Source organism: Oryctolagus cuniculus, chromosome 10 (assembly GCF_051225735.1).
Source record: "Oryctolagus cuniculus isolate XC-2025 breed Fujian yellow rabbit chromosome 10, ASM5122573v1, whole genome shotgun sequence".
Taxonomy (NCBI): Eukaryota; Metazoa; Chordata; class Mammalia; order Lagomorpha; family Leporidae; genus Oryctolagus; species Oryctolagus cuniculus.
In genome coordinates this window covers 102,711,734-102,736,209 of record NC_142876.1, presented here as the reverse complement: position 1 = coordinate 102,736,209, position 24,476 = coordinate 102,711,734, and the positions used below count along the sequence as shown (strand labels likewise).

General features: G+C 48.9%; 1 protein-coding gene across 4 annotated transcripts in view; it reads right to left on the bottom strand.

Annotated features, from left to right (window-relative positions):
* The window catches only part of SCAP (SREBF chaperone), an 82,167-nt gene extending 65,042 nt beyond the window's left edge, over positions 1 to 17,125 (bottom strand). Inside the window, exon 1 of one of the 4 annotated variants that reach the window (XM_008260548.5) lies at positions 16,992 to 17,125. The gene's annotated coding sequence lies outside the window, so the exon portion shown is untranslated. Of the gene's footprint in view, positions 1 to 16,516; positions 16,640 to 16,839 lie in introns of those variants that run through there. The other 3 variants (XM_051852511.2, XM_008260547.5, XM_002713346.6) reach the window with 3 other exon arrangements.
* Positions 17,126 to 24,476: the final 7,351 nt, after the last annotated feature.

Here is a 24,476-nt window from a genome sequence, read left to right as displayed (position 1 = left end):
CTTATGGGCACCAGTTCTAATCCCAGCTGCTCCTCTTCCAATCCAGCTCTCTGCTATGGCCTGGGAAAGCAGTAGAAGATAGCTCAAGTGCTTGGGCCCTGCACCAACTAGGGAGACCCAGAAGAAGCTCCTGGCTTCAGATGGCGCAGCTCCAGTGTTACGGCCATCTGGGGAGGGAACCAGTGGATGGAAGACCTCTCTCTGTGTCTCTACCTCTCTCTGTAACTGTCTTTCAAATAAATAAAATAAATCTTAAAAAAAAAAAGAAAGAAAAGAAAAAGGAACACTCTAATTGTTTCCCCTTAGACTTAAAGTAAAATCAGGAGCAAGGGTTGAAGTGCCGTGGGTTAAGCCACTGCTTGAGATAACTGCATCCCGTATCACAACGCCTGTTTGAATCCCATCTGCTTCGCTTCTAATTGAGCTCCCTGTTAATCCCTCCTGGAAGGCAGTGGATGATGGCTCAAGTGCTTGGACTCCATGTGGGTGAAGTTGAAGGCTCCTGGTTAGCCTGCCCGAGCCCTGGCTGTTGTGGGCATTTAGGAGTAAACCAGCAGATCAAAGATTGATCACTCTCTTTCTCATTTTCTTCCCGTCCTCCCATCCTCTTCCCTCCAACTTTCAAGTACATGAAAATAAATTTTTTTAAAGATTTATTTTATTTATTTGAAAGCCTGAGTTACAGAGAGAGGTAAAGACACAAAGAAAGGTCTTCCATCCGCTGGTTCCCTCCCCAGATGGCCGCAATGACCAGAGTTGCATCAATCTGAAGCCAAGAGCCAGCAAATTCTTCTGGGTCTCCCACACAGGTGCAGGGACCCACGGACCTGGGCCATCCTCTACTGCTCTCCCATGCCACAGCAGAGAGCTGGACCAGAAGAGGAGCAGCCAGGACTAGAATCAAACTAATTATCAGGCTACAGTCCCTACAAAATCTGGCCCCTACTATATTTTAGATCTTCTTTCCAAGGCTCCAGCTACATAAGAAGGATTTCCTTCCATCCCTTGAACAAGTGAAGACTGTATCCTACATTTAGGTTTCTGTACTACCCATTCTGCTGCAAAGTTTTCCTCCAGATTTTATATGACTGCCACCATCTCATCTCTCAGGTCTCAGAAAGGCCTGTCCCAAGGCAAGCTAAAACTCTCCTCTACCACTACCCAGGCAATCTCTATCCCATTTAAAATAATATCAAATGCTTAAGCAGGTTCATGGTATGCCAACTCCTCTTCCTGCTGCTTTCATCCACTTTGTTTCCCCCCATACCTTTCACTGAATTGTTATTTATTTATTCTATGTGTCATCCCATTCCCTGTGGGACATAAGCTTGTCGAGAGCAGGGGCAGTCTTACTCATTTCTGAAGCCCCAGCACTTTGAACAGTGTCTGGCATATACGAGGAACTCACAATTTGTTTACTGATTAGAAATTGGGGAAAAAAAGGTAGATATTAAAAAATGTATCTCTAACGATAAAAAGGGATTTATTCTTAGAATGCAAGAATGGTTCAAACAAGAATTAATTATGGGGGCCAGCACTGTGGCACAGCAGGTTAACGCCCTGGCCTGAAGTGCTGGCATCCCATATGGGCGCCAGTTCTAATCCTGACTGCTCCACTTCCAATCCAGCTCTCTGCTATGGCCTGGGAAAGCAGAAGATGGCCCAAGTCCTTGGGTCCCTGCACACGCATGGGAGACCCGGAAGAAGCTCCTGGCTCCTGATCGGCACAGCTCTGGCCATTGCGACCATCTGGGGAGTGAACCATCGGACAGAAGACCTTTCTCTCTGCCTTTCCTCTCTCTGTGTTCCTCTTTCAGATAAATAAATAAATCTTTTAAAAAAGAAAAAAAAAAAAGAACTAATTAGGGCCCCGGCACTGTGACGTAGCAGGTAAAGCTGCCACCTTCAATGCCAACATCCAATACGGGCGCCAGTTTGAGTTCTGGCTGCTCTACTTCCAATCCAGCTCTCTGCTATGGCCCAGGAAAGTAGTGGAAGATGCTGCAAGTGCTTGGACCCCTACACCTGTATGGGACATCCAGAAGAAACTCCTGGCTCCTGGCTTCAGATTGGCGCAGTTCTGGCCATTGCGGACATCTGGGAAGTGAACCAGCAGATGAAAGACCTCTCTCTCTCTCTCTCTCTGCATAACTCTGCCATTCAAATAAATAAATCAACTGATCTTTAAGAAAAATTAATTAATGTGACATACAACATTAATAAAGGAAAAAAATGCACAATGATCATCTCATTGATGCATAAAATGTATGTGACCAAACGCAATACCTTTGGAGCACATGTTAAGCCTAGCAGTTAAGATGCCAAGTGAGATACCTGGATCCCACATCAGAGCACCTGGGTTTAATCACCAGCTCTAACTCATCTCTAGTTTTTGTTACTGCAGACCTCTACAGGCAGCTCAAGTAACTGGTTTCCTACCACCCTTGTGAAAGACCTGGATTGAGTTCTCAGACCCACTTCTGCCCAGTTCAACCCAGCCCAAGCTGTTGCAGGTATTTCAGGAATCAATCTGTAGATAAGAGTTCCTTCTCTCAAATAAGTAAAAATTTTAAAATGTTTAAATATTCAACATTATTTTCTAAACTTTTATTTTCATCTATTTGAAAAGCTGAGTGAGGGCTGGCACTGTGATGAGGCAAGTTGGGTTGCTATCTGAGATGCTGGCATTCCATATGGACACCTGTTCATGTCACAGCTGCTCTACTTCCAATTAATGCACTGGGAAGGCAGCAGAAGACGGCCTAAGTCTTTGGGCTCCCAGACCCACAGGGGAGACCAGGATGAGGCTCTTGGTTCCTGGCAGAGATCTGGCCATTGCAGCTATCTGGGGAGTGACCCAGTGGATGGAAGCTCTCTCTCCCTCCCTCCCTCTAATTCTATCTTTCAAATAATTAACAGAAAGCAAAAAAAAAAAAAAAAAAAAAAAAGAACAAGAAAAGGAAGGAACGAAGGAAGGAAGGAACGAAGGAAGGAGAAAAGAAAAGCTGAGTGACGGGCAAGGGTGGGGTGGAGAGGCCTTTTTCTATCTGCTGCTTTATTCCCCAAATGGCAGCAACAGCTGAGGTTGGGCTGAGCCAAAACCAGGAACACAGAGCTCCACCTGGGTATCCCATGCGGATAGCAAGGGCCCAAGCACTTAAGTCATCACCCACTGCCTCCCAAGATACATCAGCAGAGAGCCACATAGGAAGTAAAGCACCTAGACCTTGATCCCAGGCATTGTGATATGGGACACAGGCATCCCAAGTGGCAGTTTAACCTACTGCACCACATGCTTTTTTACTTTTATTCTTTTTTTCAGCGGCAGAGAGACACATGCCCATATGGCCAGGGGACTGAAACTAGGAAGCAGAAAGTCAATCCAGTTTCCCATGTAGGTGGCAGGAACTCAACTACCTGAGTCATCACCACTGCCTCCCTGGTGCACATCAGCCAGAAATGGGAATCAGTAGCTCACAGCAGGGATTAAACCCGGTTACTACAGTGTGGAATGGTGGCATCCTAATCCACATCTTAACCACTAAGCCAAATGATGGTCTCTCAACTCTTTCTTGGTTTAAAAAAAAAAATACACCAGATAAACTAGGAATAGAAAGACTCTTCCTCAACATGATAAAGGCTACTTATGAAAAACTAACAGCTAACATCACATTCAATGGTGGAAGACAGAAACTCTTTCTACTAAGATCAGGAACAAGACAGGATGTCCACTTTTGCAACTCTTGCTCGGCACATTATTGAAAGCTCAAGCCAGAGTAATAATGCAAGAACCTTCTCCCCTTCCTCATTTACCCTTTCTCCCCAGGCACTGCAATTGGAAAGGGAGAAGCAGAATTGTCTCTGCTTCCAGATAACAGCCTTGTATGCCGAGAACCCTAAAGATTCCATACACACATACAAGAAAAACCCGTTAGACTACTCAACAAATTCAACAAAATTGAGGATGAACATAAAAAAATGAGTAGCAACTTCTATAAACAATGAAGAGTTTAAGAATATTAACAAAATATTCCATTTAAATAGCATCAGAAAAATAAAATACTTATGAATAAATTTAACCAAGGACAGGCAAACTGAATTTAAACTGAAATTACAAGAAATTGTTGAAAGAAATTAAACGCATTTAAGAGCAGTAGTTGTGGTGTAGCAGGTTAAGCCGCCACCTGCAGCACTGGCACCCCGTACGGGTGCCAGTTTGAGTCTCAGCTGCTCTACTTCTGATCCAACTCCCTGCTAATACACCTGGGAAAGCAGCGGAAGATGGCCCAAGTGCTTGGGCCCCTGCATCCATGTGGGAGACCCAGATGAAGCTTCTGGCTTAGGTCTGGCCCAGCCTTGGCCGTTGAAGCCTTTTGGGGAGTGAACCAGCAGATGGAAGATCTCTGTCTCTTCCTCTCTCTCTGTAACTCTCCCTTTGAAATAAATAAAAAGAAATCTTAAAATAAAAAGAAATTAAACACATAAAAAGTAGAAAGAAATTCCTTAATTGGAAGACTCAATATATTTAAATGTAAACCAATCTACAGGTTTAATAAAATTCCTAACAAAATTCCAACTACATTTTTTGCAGAAATAGAAGTCTATCCTAAAATTCACATGGACCCCAAACAGCCAAAACAAAAACTAAGCTTAAGGCACACTTCCTGTTTTCAAAATACTACACAGCTGCAGTAAATCAAAACACCATAGTACTGGAATAAGGACAATTATATGGAGCAACAGAATAGAAAATCCAGAAATAAACCTTCACAAATACAACCAACTGATTTTTTTTCAAAGTTGCCAAGACCATTCAACGTAAAAAGGACAGTTTCTTCAACAAATACTACTGAAAAACTAGGTGGTATGCAGCAAAGTGAAATTTGATCCTTAACATACACACACAAGCTAACTCAATATGGGCCAAAGAAACAAGAAGAGCTCAAACTATACAGTCCATAGAACTCCTGAGTGAAAGCCTTCATGATGCTGGATTTGGCATGGATTCCTTGGATATGACATCAGAAGCACAGGCAACAAAAGAACAAAACAGACAAATCGGACTTCATAAAAATTAACATCTTTGCGCACCAAAGGGCACTCTCAAGAGTGCAAACACACACACACACACACACACACAAAAAAAACACAGGAGAAAATATTTGCAAATTACCTAACACGCACTTAAAATCCATAATATAAAAAGAACTCCCAACAACTGAACAAAATCAAACTAATTCAGAAATGAATAAAGGACTTGAACGGGCATTTCTCTAAAGGTATACAAATGGTCAATACACAGAGGGCTCATCTGGGGAAGCATGGCCAACTTCTCCAAGAGAATCCCCTCTCTGATCCCTATCCTGGTAGGGATCAGCACGGTGGCTGGAGTGGCAGGAGTTGCTACAGGCACAACAGGGGCACTATCAGCAAACAACATGTATACTGGCCTCTCCTCCGAACTGGCTGGTCTTAACACCCAGATAGCAGCCTCCCTCTTCACTCTCCAAAAATCCGATCTACTCTTTGGCTGCAGTTGTTCTCCAAAACGGATGAGTGTTGGACATGCTAACTGCCGCTCAGGGAGGTATCTGTGCCAAGCTCCAGGAAGAATGTTGTTTCTGGGTCAATCAGACTGGACAGGTACAAACCCAAATTCATACTTTCCTGGACAAAGCCAAACAGCTCCAGGACCAGGCCAAGCAGGGCTGGGATTTCTGGCCTGACATCTGGTCATGGAAATCCTGGATATTTCCTCTCCTTGGCCCTATAACTTCTGTAATCTTGCTGCTTCTCTTTGGACCATGTGTTTTTAATGCCCTTGTTCATTTTATCTCCAACAGAATAAAAGCTGTCGAACTTCAAATGGTCATCAGACAAGGCTTCAGCCCATTCCATTGGACAACCTGAGCAGCCCTCTGGACCAAGCAGGACAGTCTTTCCAAGGCCACTGTTGCACACCATAGGACAGATAGCAAGAAGAAATATCGATATCCATCTGTCAGCTATGAAGTAGCTACAGAAGCTGGAACTCCATCCATTTATCCCAAAAAGAATTATGGGTATTCCTCTTGAAGTGGGAATATTAGCTAGGAAGTCAGAAATGAGCTTATGTGTGTGTGACAAAGGCTTAAGGCATTGACATCCAAGTCCAGCATCCGCATCTCCAAGTCATCCCAATAACCTTTCAGGTGCAGCCCAGTATCTGCACTTCAAACGTCCTGCCCCTTCTACCAGGCTTCCCCCTGTCTGATAACTTCAGGGGGGAAACTCAGAAAGGAATTTTTCATATTTACACCCAAAAAGTCCTTTGTTCCAGGAGGAGAAGAGGCAGGAAGGCAAGACCCATCCCCTTAAAAACCCCACAACCGGACTGTGTGCTCAGCCCTCTGCCTCTCTGCTGAGCTGCCTGCCTGGCCTGCCCAAGTGTATTCTCTCCACTCAACCATGTATCCTCGCTCTCCCCTAGTCTGAGCAACTGGGCACTCTCTCTCAGGTCCTGTCTGGAAAGGTGCCCATCCGTTCTTATGGATCTCCCCACCCTAATAAACCTTGCTATGTTGCTTTCAAAAAAAAAAAAAAAAATGGTCAATACATTTGAAAAGGTGTTCAACAGGGCCAGCACTGTAGCAGGTAAAGCTGCTACCTGCGGCACTAGCATCCATTCAAATCCTAGCTGCTTCTCTTCTAATCTAGCTCTCTGCTTATGGCCTGGAAAGCAGTAGAAGATGCCCTGCACCTGCATGGGAGACCCAGAAGAAGCTCCTGGCTTCAGATTGGGGCTGTTGTGGCCATCTGGCGAGTGAACCAGCATATGGAAGATTTCTATCTACGTCTCTCCCTCTGTCTATAACTCTGCCTCTCAAATAAATAAATAAATCTGTAGGGGCCAGCGCTGTGGCCTAGCAGGTAAAGCTGCCACCTGCAGTACAGGCATCCCATATGGACACCAGTCTGTGTCCCAGCTGCTCCACTTCTGATCCAGCTCCCTGCTATGGCCTGAGAAGGCAGCAGAAGATGGTCCAAGGCCGGCACCGTGGCTCAATAGGCTAATCCTCTGCCTGCGGCGCCAGCACACCGGGTTCTACTCCCGATCGGGGTGCCGGATTCTGTCCCGGTTGCCCCTCTTCCAGGCCAGCTCTCTGCTGTGGCCTGGGAGTGTAGTGGAGGATGGCCCAAGTGCTTGGGCCCTGCACCCCATGGGAGACCAGGAGAAGTACCTGGCTCCTGCCATCGGATCAGCGCGGTGCACCGGCCGCGGCGGCCATTGGAGGGTGAACCAACAGCAAAACGAAGACCTTTCTCTCTGTCTTTCTCTCTCACTGTCCACTCTGCCTGTCAAAAAAAAAAAAAAAAAAAAAAAAAAGATGGTCCAAGTCCTTGGGCCCCTGTACCTGCATGGGAAGACCCGGAGGCAGCTCCTGGCTCCTGGCTTCAGATCGGCACAGCCCTGGCTACTGCTGATGGTCTGGGAAAGCAGAGAAAGATGGCCCAACTCCTTGGGCCTCTGCACCCACATGGGATATCTGGAGAATCTCCTGGCTTCAGATTGGCACAGATCTGGCTGTTGCAGCCAACTGGGGAGTGAACCAGCAGATCAAAGGCCTCTCTCTCTGCCTCTCTTTCTCTCTGTAACTCCGACTTTCAAATAAATATTTTAAAAATAATAAATAAATAAATCTTTGAAAAAAAGATGCTCAATGAACATCACTAGTCATTAGGAAAATGCAAATCAAAACCATGAGATACTACTTCATACCCATACAAAACAAAACAAAACAAAACGTTGCTGAGAAGACAAATCAGCACTCTTTAAAAAATAATTTACTTATTTGAAAGGCAGAAATACAGAGAGAGGGAGAGAGAGAGGGAGAGGGGGAGGGGGGGAGAGGGAGGGAGGGAGGGAGGGAGGGAGAGGGAGAGGGAGAGGGAGAGGGAGAGGGAGAGGGAGAGAGAGAGAGAGAGAGAGAGAGGTCTTCCATCTGCTGGTTAACTCCCCAGATGGCCCTACTGGCCAGGGTTGGGTCAGGCCAAAGCCAGTAGCTTCTTCTGGGTCTCCCATGTGGGTGCAGGGACCCAAGTACTTGGACTATCTTCTGCTGCTTTCCTAGGCACATTAACAGGGAGCTAGATTGGAAGGGAGCAGCCAGGACTTGAACTGGTGTCTATACGGGATAATGGTGCTGCAGGCCACAATCTAACCTGCTATGCCACAGCACCAGAACCCAGACTGTCACTCTGGTGCATTACTGATGAGAATATAAAATGGTACGGACACTATGAAAAAGTTTGGCAATTCCTCAAAAAGTTAAACATACAATTGTTACATATTCCAGCAATTCCTCTAAGTTTAAATCCAAAAAAATTGAATGCAGGAATTTGAACAGATAGCTGTACACCCATGCTCATGACAGCATTATTCCCAACAGGAAGAAGGTGGAACCAGCCCAGATGTTCACTGACAGATGAACAGATAAACAAAAGTGGAATGAAGGTATGCCAACTTTGTGGAAAATGGAATTAGGAGGTAAGTATATTTTGGTGCAAAAAATGTTCAAATATATGCATATGCAGAGTCTTCAAAAGTTCACTGAAAATACATATTATGGAAAACCATGCATGGATTTCAAAATGTTTGCACTGGGGGCCAGCGCTGTGGCGCAGTGGGTTAGTGTCCTGGCCTGAAGCGCCAGCATCCCATATGGGTGCCTGTTCGAGACCTGGCTGGTCCTCTTCTGATTCAGCTCTCTGCTATGGCCTGGGAAGGCAGTAGAAGATGGCCCAAGTGCTTGGGCCCCTGCACCCAGGTGAGAGTCACGGAAGAAGCTCCTGGCTCCAGATCGGCACAGCTCCGGCTGTTGCGGCCAACTGGAGAGTGAACCATCAGATCGAAGACCTCTCTCTCTCTCTCTCTCTCTCTGCCTCTCTTCTCTCTGTGTAACTCTGACTTTCAAATAAATTTTTTAAAAAAGTATGCACGAGCCGGCGCCGTGGCTCAATAGGCTAATCCTCCACCTTGCGGCGCCGGCACACCGGGTTCTAGTCCCGGTTGGGGCGCCGGATTCTGTCCCGGTTGCCCCTCTTCCAGGCCAGCTCTCTGCTATGGCCAGGGAGTGCAGTGGAGGATGGCCCAGGTGCTTGGGCCCTGCACCCCATGGGAGACCAGGAAAAGCACCTGGCTCCTGGCTCCTGCCAGGATCAGCGCGGTGCGCCGGCTGCAGCGGCGGCCATTGGAGGGTGAACCAACGGCAAAGGAAGACCTTTCTCTCTGTCTCTCTCTCTCACTGTCCACTCTGCCTGTCAAAAAAAAAAAAAAAAAAAAAAAAAAAAAGTATGCACAAGGTATGCACAAGTACAGCAAAGGTACCTTTGTACCTCCTGTAGACAACTCTTCCACACAAAAGGCCTAAGAAATGATTGAAAGAATGTAAAGTTAGGATTGTTGAAGAGGACTAATTTTGTAACATTTGAGGAAAAAAAATTAAAACCTGGCACCTGAAGGGGGAAAAAACATGTTTAGAATAGGAAGAAAACTTGTTGCAAATCTTATGGTAAAACCTCAGACAATGTACAGAATACCTGGTCATTAAAAACCACACTATAATCCAGAAGTGAAGTTAACACAGAAAGATAAGCCAGAGAACCCTGGACATGAACCAACTCGGAGCTTCCCTGTGACCAAGGAATAGAGGGAAACATCATTCACATGGTTCATGGTATACTTCAGACAAAATCAAATCACTGGCTTAGAATAAGCTCAGCCACGCTAGCATTCTAGGTGCCTGACTTGAAGGAAATGTCTCAGCCTCAGGAATTCCTTGGGAGCTTCTTATAAAAACTACAATACAGGGGCAGCCGCTGTGGCCTGGTGGGATACACCATACACAGTGGGATGCTGGCTCATGTCCCGGCAGCTCCTCTTCCAATCCAGCTCTCTGCTATGGCCTGGGAAGGCACTGGAAGACGACCCAGGTCCTTGGGCCCCTGCACCCGCGTTGGAGGCCCAAAAGAAGCTCCTGGCTCCTGGCTTTGGATTGGCTCAGCTCTAGCCACTGTGACCATTTTGGGAGTGAACTAGCGGATGGAAGACCTTTCTCTCTGTCTCGCCCTCTCTCTGTCTGTAACTCTACCTCTCAAATAAATAAAATCTTCAAAAAAAAAAAAAAAAGCTATACAAGTTGATGAGACCGTGCAAAGTGGCTAGAGTAAAACCTACCAGAAGAGGGGCTAGAATTTCTCCACTTCTTCAACATCTGGCTTCACAAAGACAAAACACCACGTGTCTGCATCGGGTGCAACTGAAGCATCTTCCAGCAGAGCTCCCGGGATGTTCCTTCTGACTGCTGCACTCAGGACAGTCTGCCTAAGTCAAGATCACTCTGGTAACACAAAACAAATCCAACACTCTTTGCTGCCTGCTAAAGGTAGGTCTTTTTAAAATATTTTTTAAAAAATTAAGATTTACTTATTTATTTGAAAGGCAGAGTTAGAGAGACAGAGGGAGAGACAAGAGAGAGATCTTCCATCCGCTGGTTCACACCCTACATGGCCGCAAACAGCCAGAGCTGGGCTGCTGATCTGAAGCCAGGAGCTTCTTCTGGGTCTCCCACATCAGTGCAGAGGCCCGAGTACTTGGGTCATCTTTTGTGTTTTCCCAGGCATGTTAGCAGGGCGCTGGATCAGAAGTGGAGCAGCCGGAACTCAAACTGGTGCCCATATACGATGCCAGCACTGCAGACAGTGGTTTTACCTGCTACGCCAAAGTGCCAGGCCCTAAAAATATATTCGTAAGGCAGAGTAACTGAGAGGAACACACACACAGAAACAGAGAAACACACACACAGTTATCTTCCTTCCATCTACTGGTTCACTCCCCAAATGCCTACAACAGCCAGAGTTGGGCCAGGCCAGACAGGAGCCCAGAACTCTGATCTGGGGCCCGCATGTGAGTGGTAGGGACTCAAGTACTTGAGCAATCTTCAGTTGTTATCCAGGTGCATTAGCAGGCAGCTAGATCAGAAGTGAAGGATCCAGGACTCTGATATGGCATAACATCCTAACTCACCTGTGCCCCAACACTAGCCCCTAAAGACAGGTCTTGATTTTTCTAATAGTCACTGTCACTGGGAGGGTCACACATGCATGTCACTGGAAAACTCAACCAAGGTTCAAACCTGAGAGAAGGGACCTGCTCACAACATGGAGATGAGTGGGCATGCACCTGACTTGTCAGAGGGAAAAAGGGCTGGACGGATGAGCATGGGACAGATCAGGAGAGCGGGGAGCTACTGACCAGAGACACGGAGACCTGTGTGACAGGACAGTTTTCTGAAAGGTGAAACCCAAGCCCACAGCCAAATGCTACAAATATGGTACAGCAAAGCTGCTCAAAGGAGAAACTTATTGGACAACATAAACAATATTTTGTTTTTAAAAATATTGCTGAATGTGCTCGCTTCAGCAGCACACATACTAAAAATATTGCTGAAGAGGGTCGGTATGTACTATGGTGTGGTGGGCAAAGCCACCACCTGCAGTGCCAGCGTCCCACATGGGGTGCCAGTTTGAGTCTCGGCTGCTCCACTTCCAATCCACTCTTTTTATGGCCTGGGAAGGCAGTGGAGGCCCAAGTGCTTGGGCCCCGGCACCCACATGGGAGACCTGGAGCAAGCTCCTGGCTCCTGACTTTGGATCAGCCCAGCTCTGCCTGTTGCAGCCATTTGGGGAGTGAACCAGCAGAAGGAAGACCTTTCTCTCTGTCTCTCCCTCTGCCTTTCTGTAACTCTGCCTTTCAAATAAATAAATAAATCTTTTTTAAAAAATGTTGATGAAAAGCAGGCATTTGGCTGTGCAGCTAAGGCCAGCTGGGGTGCCAACATCCCATAATAGAGTGCTTGGGTTCAGGACCTGGCTCTGCTCCTGATTCCAGGACGCTGGGAGGCAGCAGGTCAAGTAGCTGGGTCCCTGCCACCCATGTGGAGGTCCTAGATCGAGTCCCTGGCTCCCTGCTTTAGCCTGGCCATTGTGGGTATCTGAGGACTGAATCAGAGAATGAGCGCGCTCTCTCTCTCTCTTTGAGGAGGAAAGAAAAAAGGTTACTGCCGAGTAGTTTTTCATATGAAAAGAAGTTCACAGTAAAATATAGAAAATGGATACAAAATAGTATGATCCCATTATACAGAAAGTAAATGAGAAGCCAGCTGTTACCAATGGGGTTACAGATAATTGAAACTTCAGGGTTTTTTTTTTATTTTTTTAGCTTCCTATTTTCTTCCACGTGGAAGACTTGTATTAAAAAAAAAAAAAACAAGCAAACTAATTCTGTAAGAAGTTTAGAAACATGAGATGGCAGGAAAAAATGGAAATAGCACTATAACTGAGAACGCAACATTAATTACGCCGTCATCCAAAAGAAGGAAACTAGCTAAAAACAAAAGTCAATTATGTACTTGGCAGAGCTATACTATAAAACTGATTGATGCTGATAGGATTCAGCAGGAAACGTGCTGTAAGCACTGGCATCACGCTCTGGCTTAACTGCATTTGTATGGAGCGCTCACAGCCTGCTCTCCAGGCCAGCAGCAGCTGCTGCTGCTCTTGGAAATCTGAAATTCACACTTCTTGTCAGACCTCTCACCTACACACAATCAGTGTCTAAGGGTGGGAGTAAAACAAACCACCCAGGTGATTTTGATTCATGCTGAAGTTTGAGAACCACTGATCCAGCGAATGGTGTCTCCCAAGTAAAAAGAGCTTATCTATTTAGGAATGTCTCCTGCTCAAAACCAGTCTGCTATTTTAATTCAAACTCCAGAACAAAACCTAACCTATTCAATTGTGAAATGATAAGCTGGAAAATGATAGATATTTTTAATTAAGTAGAATTCTGGAACTGCTCATTTTGAGATAATGTATCAACAGCTGCAGTGGAATGAACTGAAAAAAGCTAAGAGTGGTGCATAAAAATAACAAGGAATTAATGTATCAGAATTTCAATATTTAGAAGATTTGAAAATACTCTGGGAAAACCATATATGCAACTATCACAACTACTGGATTTGTGTGAATGATTATCTGAGTCCTCTGGCCTCCAATTAACATGCTTACAACAGGAAGGGTCCAGCAAGGGACATTGTGGCACAGCGTGTTAACCTAACAGTGACAGTCTCTGCTGCTCCATTTCTTTTTTATTTTTTTATTTTTTTTTTATTTTTTGACAGGCAGAGTGGACAGTGAGAGAGAGAGACAGAGAGAAAGGTCTTCCTTTGTCGTTGGTTCACCCTCCAATGGCCGCCGCGGCCGGCGCGCTGCGGCCAGCGCACCACGCTGATCCGATGGCAGGAGCAGGGTACTTCCTCCTGGTCTCCCATGGGGTGCAGGGCCCAAGCACTTGGGCCATCCTCCACTGCCTTCCCGGGCCACAGCAGAGAGCTGGACTGGAAGAGGGGCAGCCGGGACAGAATCCAGCGCCCCGACCGGGACTAGAATCCGGTGTGCCGGCGCCACAGGCGGAGGATTAGCCTAGTGAGCCGCGGCGCCGGCCTCTGCTGCTCCATTTCTGATCCAGCTCCCCACCACTGCACCTGGGAAGGCAACAGTGAGGGTCCAACTGCCTGGGCCCCTACACTTGGGTGGGCGATCTGGATAGAGTTCCAGCCTCCTGGCTTCAGCCTGGCCCAGCCCTGACTGTTGTGAGCATTTGGTTAAAGAACCAGCAGATGGAATCTCCCTCTCCCCCTAGCTTGTGGTCTCTCCCTCCCAAATAATAAATATATATATTTTTTTAAATAAAGAACTGGGGGATGATGCTGTGGGTGTAGCGAGTAAAGCTGCCACCTGCAGTGCTGGCATTCCATATGGGTCCTAGCTGTTTCACTTCTGATCCAGCTCCCCCAAGTGCTGGAAAACAGTGGAGTATGGTCTAAGTCCTGGGGCCCCTGCACCCACGCGAGAGACCTGGAAAAAGCTCCTGGTTCCTGGCTTCGGATGGCCCAGCTCCCACAGCTGCAACAATTTGGGGAGTGTGAACCAGTAGATGGAAGATCTCTCTCTCTGCCTCTTCCTCTCTGTAACTCTGCCTTTCAAATAAATAAATAAATCTTTTTCAAAAAAAATAAATAAATAAAAAGGAGGTCCAAACAAAGCTTAACTTCTAAGGGTCCAGCACTGTGGCACAGTAGACTAAGCCTCTGCCTGTGGTGCCGGCATCCCATATGGGCGCCGGTTCATGTCCCAGCTGCTCCACTTCCAATCCAGCTCTCTGCTATGGCCTGGGAAAGCAGCGGAAGATGGTCTAAGTGCTTGGACCCCTGCACCCACGTGAGAGACCCAGAGGAATCTCTTGGCTCCTGGCTTTGGATCAACACAGCTGCGGCCGTTGCGGCCATTTTGGGAATAAACCAGCAGGTGGGAGACCTTTCTCTCTGTCTCTCCCTGTCTAACTCTACCTCTCAAATAAATAAAATCTTTAAAAAAAAAAAAGTTTAAATTTCTAATCTTGTCTAAGAGACTATATAGTCTCTATAGGTTTAAATTTAAGGCTGGTGTCATATTTGACAGACTATTGATATAAGACCTTCTTTCATATTTGTGACTGCAATTTTACAAACAATTTGTAATTGGTATTAATATGAAATACCTTTCTTCCTGATTAAGTGTAATTACAAGTGCAATTACTTCTGCTGAGGAACAAACAGATACACAACACTTTGTGTATCTTATGCTTTCAGAAAATGCTAAATATCAAAGCCAATGTTCTTCAATGTTTTAATCAATTCCAACAACAAAAGTTAAAAGCACACTCACTCAATATGTGTTTATATATAAAGTATATAGGTGTGCTGTGATAATAGAATGTACACTGTAAACTACATAATGTAAAATTTAAAAGGCTGAGATACAAATGAAGACCAGTTTTAATATCCACCCCCCCACACACACACACACAGACATGCATTCCTAATGCTTGCACACCTCTGGTCTCCACTACAAAGGTCAATCCAGCAACCCCACAAGATTCTTCAGTGACCCTGACCTACTGAGTTCCACTATCTGTGACACTGGCTTCCTCCATCACCCACTGCCTTCTTCATCTGCCAGTGGAGCAATGGAGACGATTGAGCCAGCGGGTGCAAAAACCGCACAAAGGCACGGACTCTGTTGTCAGATCAACCTAGGTTTGCCCAGGGGCTCTGCCTCTAACTCACTGGGTGACGACCCAGGGCCAGGAAGGTAAATCTCTACATCTCCAGTATAAAACGGGTGACAGTGACATCACCTCATCTGATAGTGCAGATCAAGTGAAACACACCAATACTGGAGCACCCAGCACAGCACCTGCCAGCACAAACTTAGTAATTATGACCCAGAACGATGACTTCAGCTGGCAGAAGTCGGCCCTGAACCTTGCCTCCTTAGCCAACTCAGGAAGGCAGCAAGTTGCAAATGGAAGCAACTCAGGAGGCAGAGCCTGGCAGATCTGGTTTGAAGGCTTGATTCACATTTACAAGTAGGGCGACCCTGGGAGCCCCGTTTCTCAAGGAATCCGCTCACCCGCCAGTGGCAGTGATGACACAAACCATACAAGAGTACGTGTGCACGGAGGCCCACAGCATGGCTCTCTCGACACGCTCACGTATGACCTCAGACAAGCCAAAACTGTGCACCTCTGTTTTCTAGTCATCAACCAGGAGTAAACTTTTTACCACCCTCCTGACAGCAAACTAACCTAAAGGCGGGGTGGGGGTGGGGGGCTAAACCAGCGATTATAAAATACACGAGGCCTCTGGGAAGGTGCACAAGAGATTTCACACACCAGATCAATTCCTAAGCCATGAAAACCAACTCTTTCAACTTCACAGCCAAAAGAACGAAGGTGGAGATAGTCTTCAGAGACTTTCACAGCACGTTCCCAGTGGGAAGGCTGCAAATGCTTGGAACACCTAAAATCTAACCGGGATGAACACGCAGGAAGGAAGATCCAGTCTCCAGTCAGGCGTCACTCGGGAGCACGCACGGAGCAGACGCCTTCGACGCCCACCGCCCGGTAAGAGCGTCCATCACCAGCACAGCACCGGGGAGGACGCTGGACAACCAGACGCCGCAAGGGAAGGCACACACAGCTAACGCCAGAGGAAGCCTCTTCGCGCCCCCACACAGGCCCAGGAAGGGAGTCCTTAACGGCCCGGCCCTGACGGTCACCCCCACCCGGAGGCGGAGGCGGCAGCAGCGCCAGCGCCCCCGGGGGACTCGCCGCCCCTGCAGCCCCGCCATCTGCACAACCCTCCGGGCGCAGCGCGGACACGGGCGCTACCGTCACTCTAAGCCCAGGGGCGCCCGAGGCACTAAACCCCCCTGCAAGTAAACACAAGCCGCGGCAGTGAGCAAAGTTTAGGTCCGAGCGGCGCACACAACGGAAAGCCGAGCCAGCGCGGCGGTGCCGTGCCCGCATCCCCCCAGGGGCAGCGGTGCGCCTCACTCTCTCCCCGGCCCCCGGGAACGCCCAGACTGTACGCACAGCACGTTCTAGAACCGACAGCGGCCCGGGGCGGCTGGACCACGGAGCGCGACCCCCTCCTCGGCGGCGGCCCCAGGGACCCGGAGGTGGACGGGGGCGGGGGCGGGGGCGGGGGCGGGGGCGCGGCCGGGTGGGGGTGGGAACGAGCCGGCCCTGCCCGGCCCCTCGCGGGACTGCGGGCTCCCAGGCCCGCCCGCACCACTGCTGGACAGCGCCCACGCCCGCGCGCCCCGCACGCCGGCTGCCGCCACCCGGAACTCCCGGGTCCGCGCGGCTGGAGGCCCGAGCCGGGGCCCGCGTCGCGAGGACGCGCGCGGCGGTACCTGTGGCGGCGGCGGCTCCTGGTCGGCGGCGGTGGCGACGGGGCGCGACGTGCGCCCTCCTAGCCCGCGGTCTGGTGCGTAGCGCTCCCCTGGTCTCTCCCGGCCGCCCGGCGCCCGCGCAGCCCGCTGCCCCTTCACCTCTCACCTCCTACCTTTCCCCTCTCGCCCGGCCTCTCTCCACACGCGCTTCCAGCGGCGTGCGCAGCCGCAGTCGCGCCCCGCCCGCTGCTCCCGCTCGCCCTCTGGCGGCTATATGGGCGCACTGCGACGCCGGGGGAGGGCCCAGGGTGCGCTCCGGAGGTTGTGACAGCGCGCTTGGGAGAGCGGTCAGAACGCGCAACAAGATGCCGGCGTCCCTGAGAGGCGGCGGAGAGACGCGAGCCAGGCGGGTCGAAGGAACTGCCTCGGCTTCCTGACTGATCACCGGCACTGAAAGCGGCTCCTGAAAGACCGTTCGGAGCGAGCCGGAGGACACGGGCCCATGTTTGTTAAGCACACAATGCGAGAAGGGTCTGGGGCGACCCCGACGTGTGGTCGGGGTCCTCTCCAGGCGGGAGGATCGTGGGCGATCAGGTTTGTGCCGTTGGGTGACCGGCTTTGAACCGTTTTCTCCGTGCCACGGCCACACTGGATGTTTACTGTGTTGCGTCCCCATCCCAGGCCCCCGTTGGACCCAGCTCTCGGAGTGTAGCGGAAAGTGCCAATGCTCAGAGGCGACTTTCCCTGCCTACCATGCTACTGTCACAGTGAAATCAAACTCAAGTGGGGTCCGCTGGCCTTGGCCTAAAGCATCAGGACTGCACCCAATGTTCAGCATTGGCTATTGGCTTATGGTGGAATCTTTCATTCCATTGCCAAAAGAACTGTCTTGTTTGTACTTAACAGAAGCAATAGGTGCAGCTGTTAGCAGCACTAGGGATCTGGGCCTCCTACACAGTGGTTTCACATACTGAGGCACAAGTCCCACCTCCAAGGCATCCTTTTTTTTTCCCCGGCACATTAGCGGGGAGCTGGATGGGAAATGGAGCTGCTGGGACTCGAACTGGCACCCAAATGGGATGCTGGCGCTGGTGACAGCGGTTTGACCTGGTGAGCATCGGTCCACCCAGAGAATAAAGTGAAATCAGAGGACTCCTGACCTCTAGGCCCTCTGGACCAAAGTCCTCTCCAGAGAGGGTCACGAGCCTGTCTTTTAGCAAACTACAAGCCAGGGAGTAGGAAGACTGTCTTGGGAACTGCTGTCACTCTCCTTCCTTACATACAGAAAAGCTGAGAGCCATACGGGGAACACCCGTGTGCCCTAGAAGCTACAGCTGCAGATGCGTTGCTTAATATCTTGCATTTATCTAAAACATCTTTGCCTTTATTCACCTGTCCATTTCTCTTTTTAAATTTATTTAAAAATCGAGAGACAGACAGACATCCATTATCTGTCTGCTGACTCACTGCTCAATGGCCAGAACAGCCGAGGCAGGCTGGGCTGAAGCCAGGAGTCAGGAACTCCCTCAGGACCTCCCAAGTATTGGAGACTTCACCTGCTGCCATCCACAGTGTGCACTGGCAGGAAGCTGACCTGGAAGCAGAGCTGGGACTCGGACCCAGGCACTTTAACATGGGGTGCAGTGTACCAAGCGCCACGTTCACGGCAGTGCTGAACGCCCTCCCCAGTCCATCTTACTGTAGATGCATTTCCAGGTAAGCTGCAGATACCCAATGTTAGTTTTCACTAAATAGGGGCTGAGGTTTGAAAGGAAAGGCTACCACCAGACACACCAAACACCAGAGTCAGGGAAAAGGTTTATTGTCCCCGTGCAGAAGAGAACAGCAGCCTGTGCTAGAACAGTTCCTACCTGGCTTTGCAGAGGGAGGGAAGTGGGAGCAGCAAATCCCAGAGTGGCAGCGGTGGAGCTGATGCTTGTGATTGGGCCGTTTGTTCACCTGACTTCTAATAAGCCAGGCTGGGCTTAGGAAGACGATACCATTTTACTAACAATGTTATGGTATAGTGGGTAAAGCCACTGCCTACGATGCTGGCATGTCCTGGCTGCTCCACTTCCAATTCAGCTCCCTGCTAATGGCCTGGGAAAAGCAGCGGAAGATGGCACAAGGTTTTGGGCCCCTGCCACCCACGTAGGAGACCCTGATGAAGCTCCTGGCTCCTAGATTCAGCCTAAAACAGTGGATGGAAGCTCTCTCTCTTTCTCCCTCTAACTCTGCCTTTCAAATAAATAAATCTTAAAAAAAAAAATTCTCAGTACTAGACCTTCTACCCTGGGCCCATTCTCAAACCTCCTCTCATCTAATCCTCAGAACAATCATGAAAAGTAGAGGCTGAGTTTACTTTAAAAGACAGAAGCCTGGGGCTGGCGCTGTGGTGCAGTGGGTTAACTCCCTGGCCTGAAGCACCAGCATCCCATATGGGCACCGGTTCGAGACCCAGCTGCTCCACTTCCAATCCAGCTCTCTGCTATGGCCTGGGAAAGCAGTAGAAGATGGCCCAAGTCCTTGGGTCCCTGCATCCACATGGGAGATCCGGAAGAAGCTCCTGGCTCCCAGCTTTGGATTGGCGCAGCTCCGGCTGTTGCAGCCAATTGGGGAGTGAACCAGCGGACAGAAGACCTCTCTCTCTCTCTCTGCCTCTCCTCACTCTGTGTAACTCTGACTTTCAAATAAATAAATAAATCTTAAAAAAAAAAGAAGCCTGGGCTGGCTCTGTGGCATAGTGGGTAAAGCCACCATCTGCTGCACCAGCATCCCATATGGATGCCAGTTCGAGTCCCGACTGTTCCAGTTCCGATCCAGCTGTTAATGTGCCTAGGAAAGCAGTAGAGGACAACCCAAGTGCTTGGACCCTGCATTCTCGTGGGAGACCTGGAAGAAGCTCCTGGCTCCTGGCTTCCAATCGACCCAGCTCAGGCCATTGCTGCCATCTGGGGAGTGAAGCAGTGGATGGAAGATCTCTCTGTCTCTCCCCAGGACTTCACCACAACGTGGGAAACCACTGCTTGGGATGCCCACATCTCATGCTGGAATGCCCACTTAAGTCCTGGTTCTCTGCCTCCAATCCAGCTTCCTGCTAATGGGCCAGGAAGGCTGCTGCTGACAACCCAAGTATGTGGGGTTTTTCCACTCACATGGGAGACCTGGATGGAGTTCCTGGTTCCTGGCTTCTACCTGACCCAGCTCTGCCAGGACATCTGGAGAGTGAACCAGTGGAAAGGAGGTATCTTTGTTTCTCTCTTCCACCTTTAAAATAAATAAATCTTAAAAAAAGAAAAGAAAAGAAAAGAAAGAAAAGAAAAGAAACCTTCCTCTAGAGGCAAGATCTGCCCCAGAGTCTCTGGGACCCAAGGTTCCAAGTCGCAGTGCACCCCCCAGCTGCCTCAGCCTGTCACACACAGAGAAGGGTGTTTCTTAATGACATGGGTTTGTCTTTGCAATAGCTTGCCTAAGGACCACGCTCACCATGAACTAAGCATTAGTGATAGCAGCTGGCAACATGATAAAGTAGAAAAGGCTGCATTTGGGCCTTTCTGCATTGTGACATGAGCAGCAGCTCTGTGGCTGGGAGAATTAACCTCAGGATCCAAGATGCAACACTTTTTCACAAAAAGTATATCTGAAAGGCAGAATGAGAGGGAGAGACAGACAAAAAGTATATTTGAAGGCAGAATGAGAGGGAGAGACAGAGGCAAAGACCTTGTATCTGCTGGTTCACTCCTGGGAATCAAAGCCAGGAGTTCAGAGCTTCCTGTGGGTCTCCCATGTGGGTGGCAGAGACTCAACTACTTGTGCCACCATCTGCTGCCTCCCAGGGGCACTAGAAGGAAGCTGGATCAGAAGCAGGGGTGAGAGTTGAACCCAGGCACTCTGATACCTGGGTCCCAGGTAGTGAACTAACCCACTGTGTCACACCTGCCTTTGATATTCATCCACTGTTTTTTTTACCTACCAAGCTCCCCCATGTGTCAGATACAATAATTCTTGCAGTAGAGAAGCTGTCTTTATGAAGCATTTCAACAATTTTTACAGGCAACCTAAGGGTTATTACAGAGGTCACACCAATGACCAACTGTAAATAGCTGGGTTCTTGCCAGAGGCAGGCTTTGCATTATTAGCTGATTATAGTCCTGTATCATATCTTCCTTCTGATGGCCACTGGAGGCAGATAAGATAAACCCCTCTTCAAGGATGTGAAAACTGTGGCATGCAGAGCTTCAGCAACTTGTCTGAGGCCACACAGGCAGCATGGCATGTTGAGCCAGCCAACCCCAAAGTTTCCAAACTTTTGTCACTGAGTGCTATGAGGGGAAAGCAGTTGGTTAGCAGGAATCACAAAGAGGATACTATTTGAGTATGGCCTTGCTGGGTCAATGTTTACCAGAGGAGACAGCAGCAGCAGCTAATGCTTAAACCATGTTCAACGCCTACTTTGCTATCACTACTTATTGATCCCCAAAACCCTAAAAGCTCCATGGAACAGATTCTGCCACTTCCCACTTTGTAGATAAAGCAACAGGCCTAGCAGTTAAATAACTTGAGTAAAGTCATTATACTTGGTTATTTCATTGTTCCTTTCCCTGTAAGTGGATCAAACACACACTTCTGTCCATTGTCAAGTGGCAGTGTTGTCTCCCCGGAGGGTGACTGGACTTTAGCCATGTGTCTAACTTGGCCGATAGAGTATGCATGAACATGACCCATATCAGCTCTAGCAGAAGCTTAAAGAGCCATTGCTAGAGGCTAGCATTGTGGTACATCCATTTTTTTTTAAGATTTATTTTATTTATTTGAAAGACAGAGTTACAACAAGAGGTAGAGACAGAGAGAGATCTGCTGGTTCACTCCCCAAATGGCAGAACCGGCACCCATAAGGGATGCTGACACTTCAGGCCAGGGCTTTAACCTGCTGCACCACAGCACCGCCCCTAGGTACAGCCTTTTTCCTTTTTTTTTTTTTTTTTTTTTTTTTTTTGACAGGCAGAGTTACACAGAGAAAGAGAGAGACAGAGAGAAAGGTCTTCCTTCCATTGGTTCACCCCCAAAATGGCCGCCACGGCCGGCATGCTGCGCCAGTCCAAAGCCAGGAGCCAGGTGCTTCCTCCTGGTCTCCCATGCGGGTGCAGGGCCCAAGCACTTGGGCCATCCTCCACTGCCTTCCTGGGCCACAGCAGGGAGCTGGACTGGAAGAGGAGCAACCGGGACAGAACTGATGCCCCAACCAGGACTACCTGGAATACTGGTGCCACAGGCGGAGGATTAGCCTAGTGAGCCATGGCACAGGCTGGTACATCCATTTTTTTAAGCTGCCATCTATGACACTGGTAACCCATAGGAGTGCTGGTTCAAGTCCAGGTTGCTCCACCCTGATCCAGCTCCCTGCTCATGTACCCAGAAAAGCAGCGGAAGATGGCCCAAGTACTTAGGCTCCTGCTACCCACTTGGGAAACCTGTATGAAGTTCTTGACTCCTGGCTTCAGCCTGACCAGCCCCAGCCATCGCGGCCATTTGGAGAGTGCACCAGCGGATGGAAGATCTCCCTGTCTCACCCTCTGTCTCTGTAACTCTGCCTTTCAAATAAATAAATAAATCTTAATATTATTAATAATAGCTATTGCTTGTGTGGTTGAATGTTTTCTTTCCCTCAGCCAGAACACAGTCCCATGTTGGCACTTTTTCTTTGGCCTGGGTCTCACAATGGGAAACCACAAGGACCACATATGTTTGTTGTGCTAAGCCACTGCAACTTGGGGGCTTTTTTTAAAAAAATACTTATTGGCCGGCGCCGTGGCTCACTAGGCTAATCCTCTGCCTTGCGGCGCCGGCACACCGGGTTCTAGTCCCGGTTGGGGTGCTGGATTCTGTCCCGGTTGCCCCTCTTCCAGGCCAGCTCTCTGCTGTGGCCAGGGAGTGCAGTGGAGGATGGCCCAGGTGCTTGGGCCCTGCACCCCATGGGAGACTGGGAGAAGTACCTGGCTCCTGCCATCGGATCAGCGCGGTGCGCTGGCCACAGCACACCGGCCACGGCGGCCATTGGAGGGTGAACCAACGGCAAAGGAAGACCTTTCTCTCTGTCTCTCTCTCTCACTGTCCACTCTTCCTGTCAAAAAAATAAAAAAAAAAAAAAATACTTATTTATTTGAAAGGCAGGGTTACAGGGACAGAGAGAGATCATCTATCCCCTGGTTGACTCCCCAAATAGCTGCAATAGCCAGGCTTGGGCCATACTGAAGCCAGGACCCTAGAACTCCTTCTAGAGCTCCAAGTGGGTGGCAGGTGCCCAGGTGAACCATCTTCTACTTCTTTCCCAGGTGCATTAGCAGGGAGCTGGCCTGGAAGTGGAGCAGCCAGGAACCAGTGCCTACATGGGAAGCTGATGCAGAAGGTGGAGGCTTAACCCACTGCACCTCAACACTGGCCCCAGGCTACTTTTATGTTTTAATATTTACTTATTTACTTGAGAAGCAGAGTGACAGAGAATGGCAAAGACACACAGAGAGATCCTCCATCTGCTGACTCATTCCCTAAATGCCAGCAAAAGCCACGACTGGGCCAGGCCAATGCCAGGAGCCAAGAACTCCATTTGAGTCTCCCATGTAGGTGGCCCAGGTACTTGGGTCAACATCCACTGCCTTCCCAAAAGCATTAGTTAGCAGGAAGCTGGATCAGAAGCAGAGTAGCCAGGACTGGAATGGGCACTGATATTGGGATGCCGACATCTCCAGCAGAGGCTTAACTCCCTGCACTACACCACCAGCCCCAGTGTTTGTTGCTAGAGTGAAGCTCCATGGTATGTGACACTTCAGCTGGTAAATGGCAGAGTCAGGATCGTAATATTGGCAGGCATGATTTGAATATCATAGCATTTATTCATTTTGGGGGCCAGTGTTGTGACACAGAGGGTTAAACTTCTGCCTGCCATGCTGGCATCCCATACGGGTGCCCATTTGAGTCCCAGTTGCTTCTGATCCAGGTCCTGCTAATGCACTTGGGAAAGCAGCATAAGATGGCCCAAGTCCTTGGGCTCCTGCATGCACGTGGAGACTCAGATGGAGTTCCAGATTCCTGGCGCGCCTGGCCAAGCCAAAGGTATTGCAGCCATTTGGGAAGTGAACCAGTAGATGAAGATCTCTTTCTCCAACTTTAAAATAAATAAACCTTTTTAAAAATGTACTCATTTTAAGTGTGTATTTGAATGATTTTTAGTAAATGTATACTGCAACCATCATTACAATCTGATTTTTTATTTATTTATTTGACAGGTAGAGTTATAGACAGTGAGAGAGAGAGACAGAGAAAAAGGTCTTCCTTCCGTTGGTTCACTCCCCAAATGGCTGCCACGGCCCGCGCTGCGCCTATCTGAAGCCAGGATCCAGGTGCTTCTTCCCAGTCTCCCATGAAGGTGCAGGGGCCCAAGTACTTGGGCCATCCTCCACTGCCCTCCCGGGCCACAGCAGAGAGCTGGACTGGAAGAGGAACAACCGGGACCAGAACCCGGTGCCCATATGGGATGCCGGCGCCACAGGCGGAAGATTAACCTAGTGCACCACAGTGCCGGCCCACAATCTAATTTATTTTAATCATTTTAATAACCCTAATGGAGAAAACCTAATGTAGTCACTTCCCATTCTCACTCA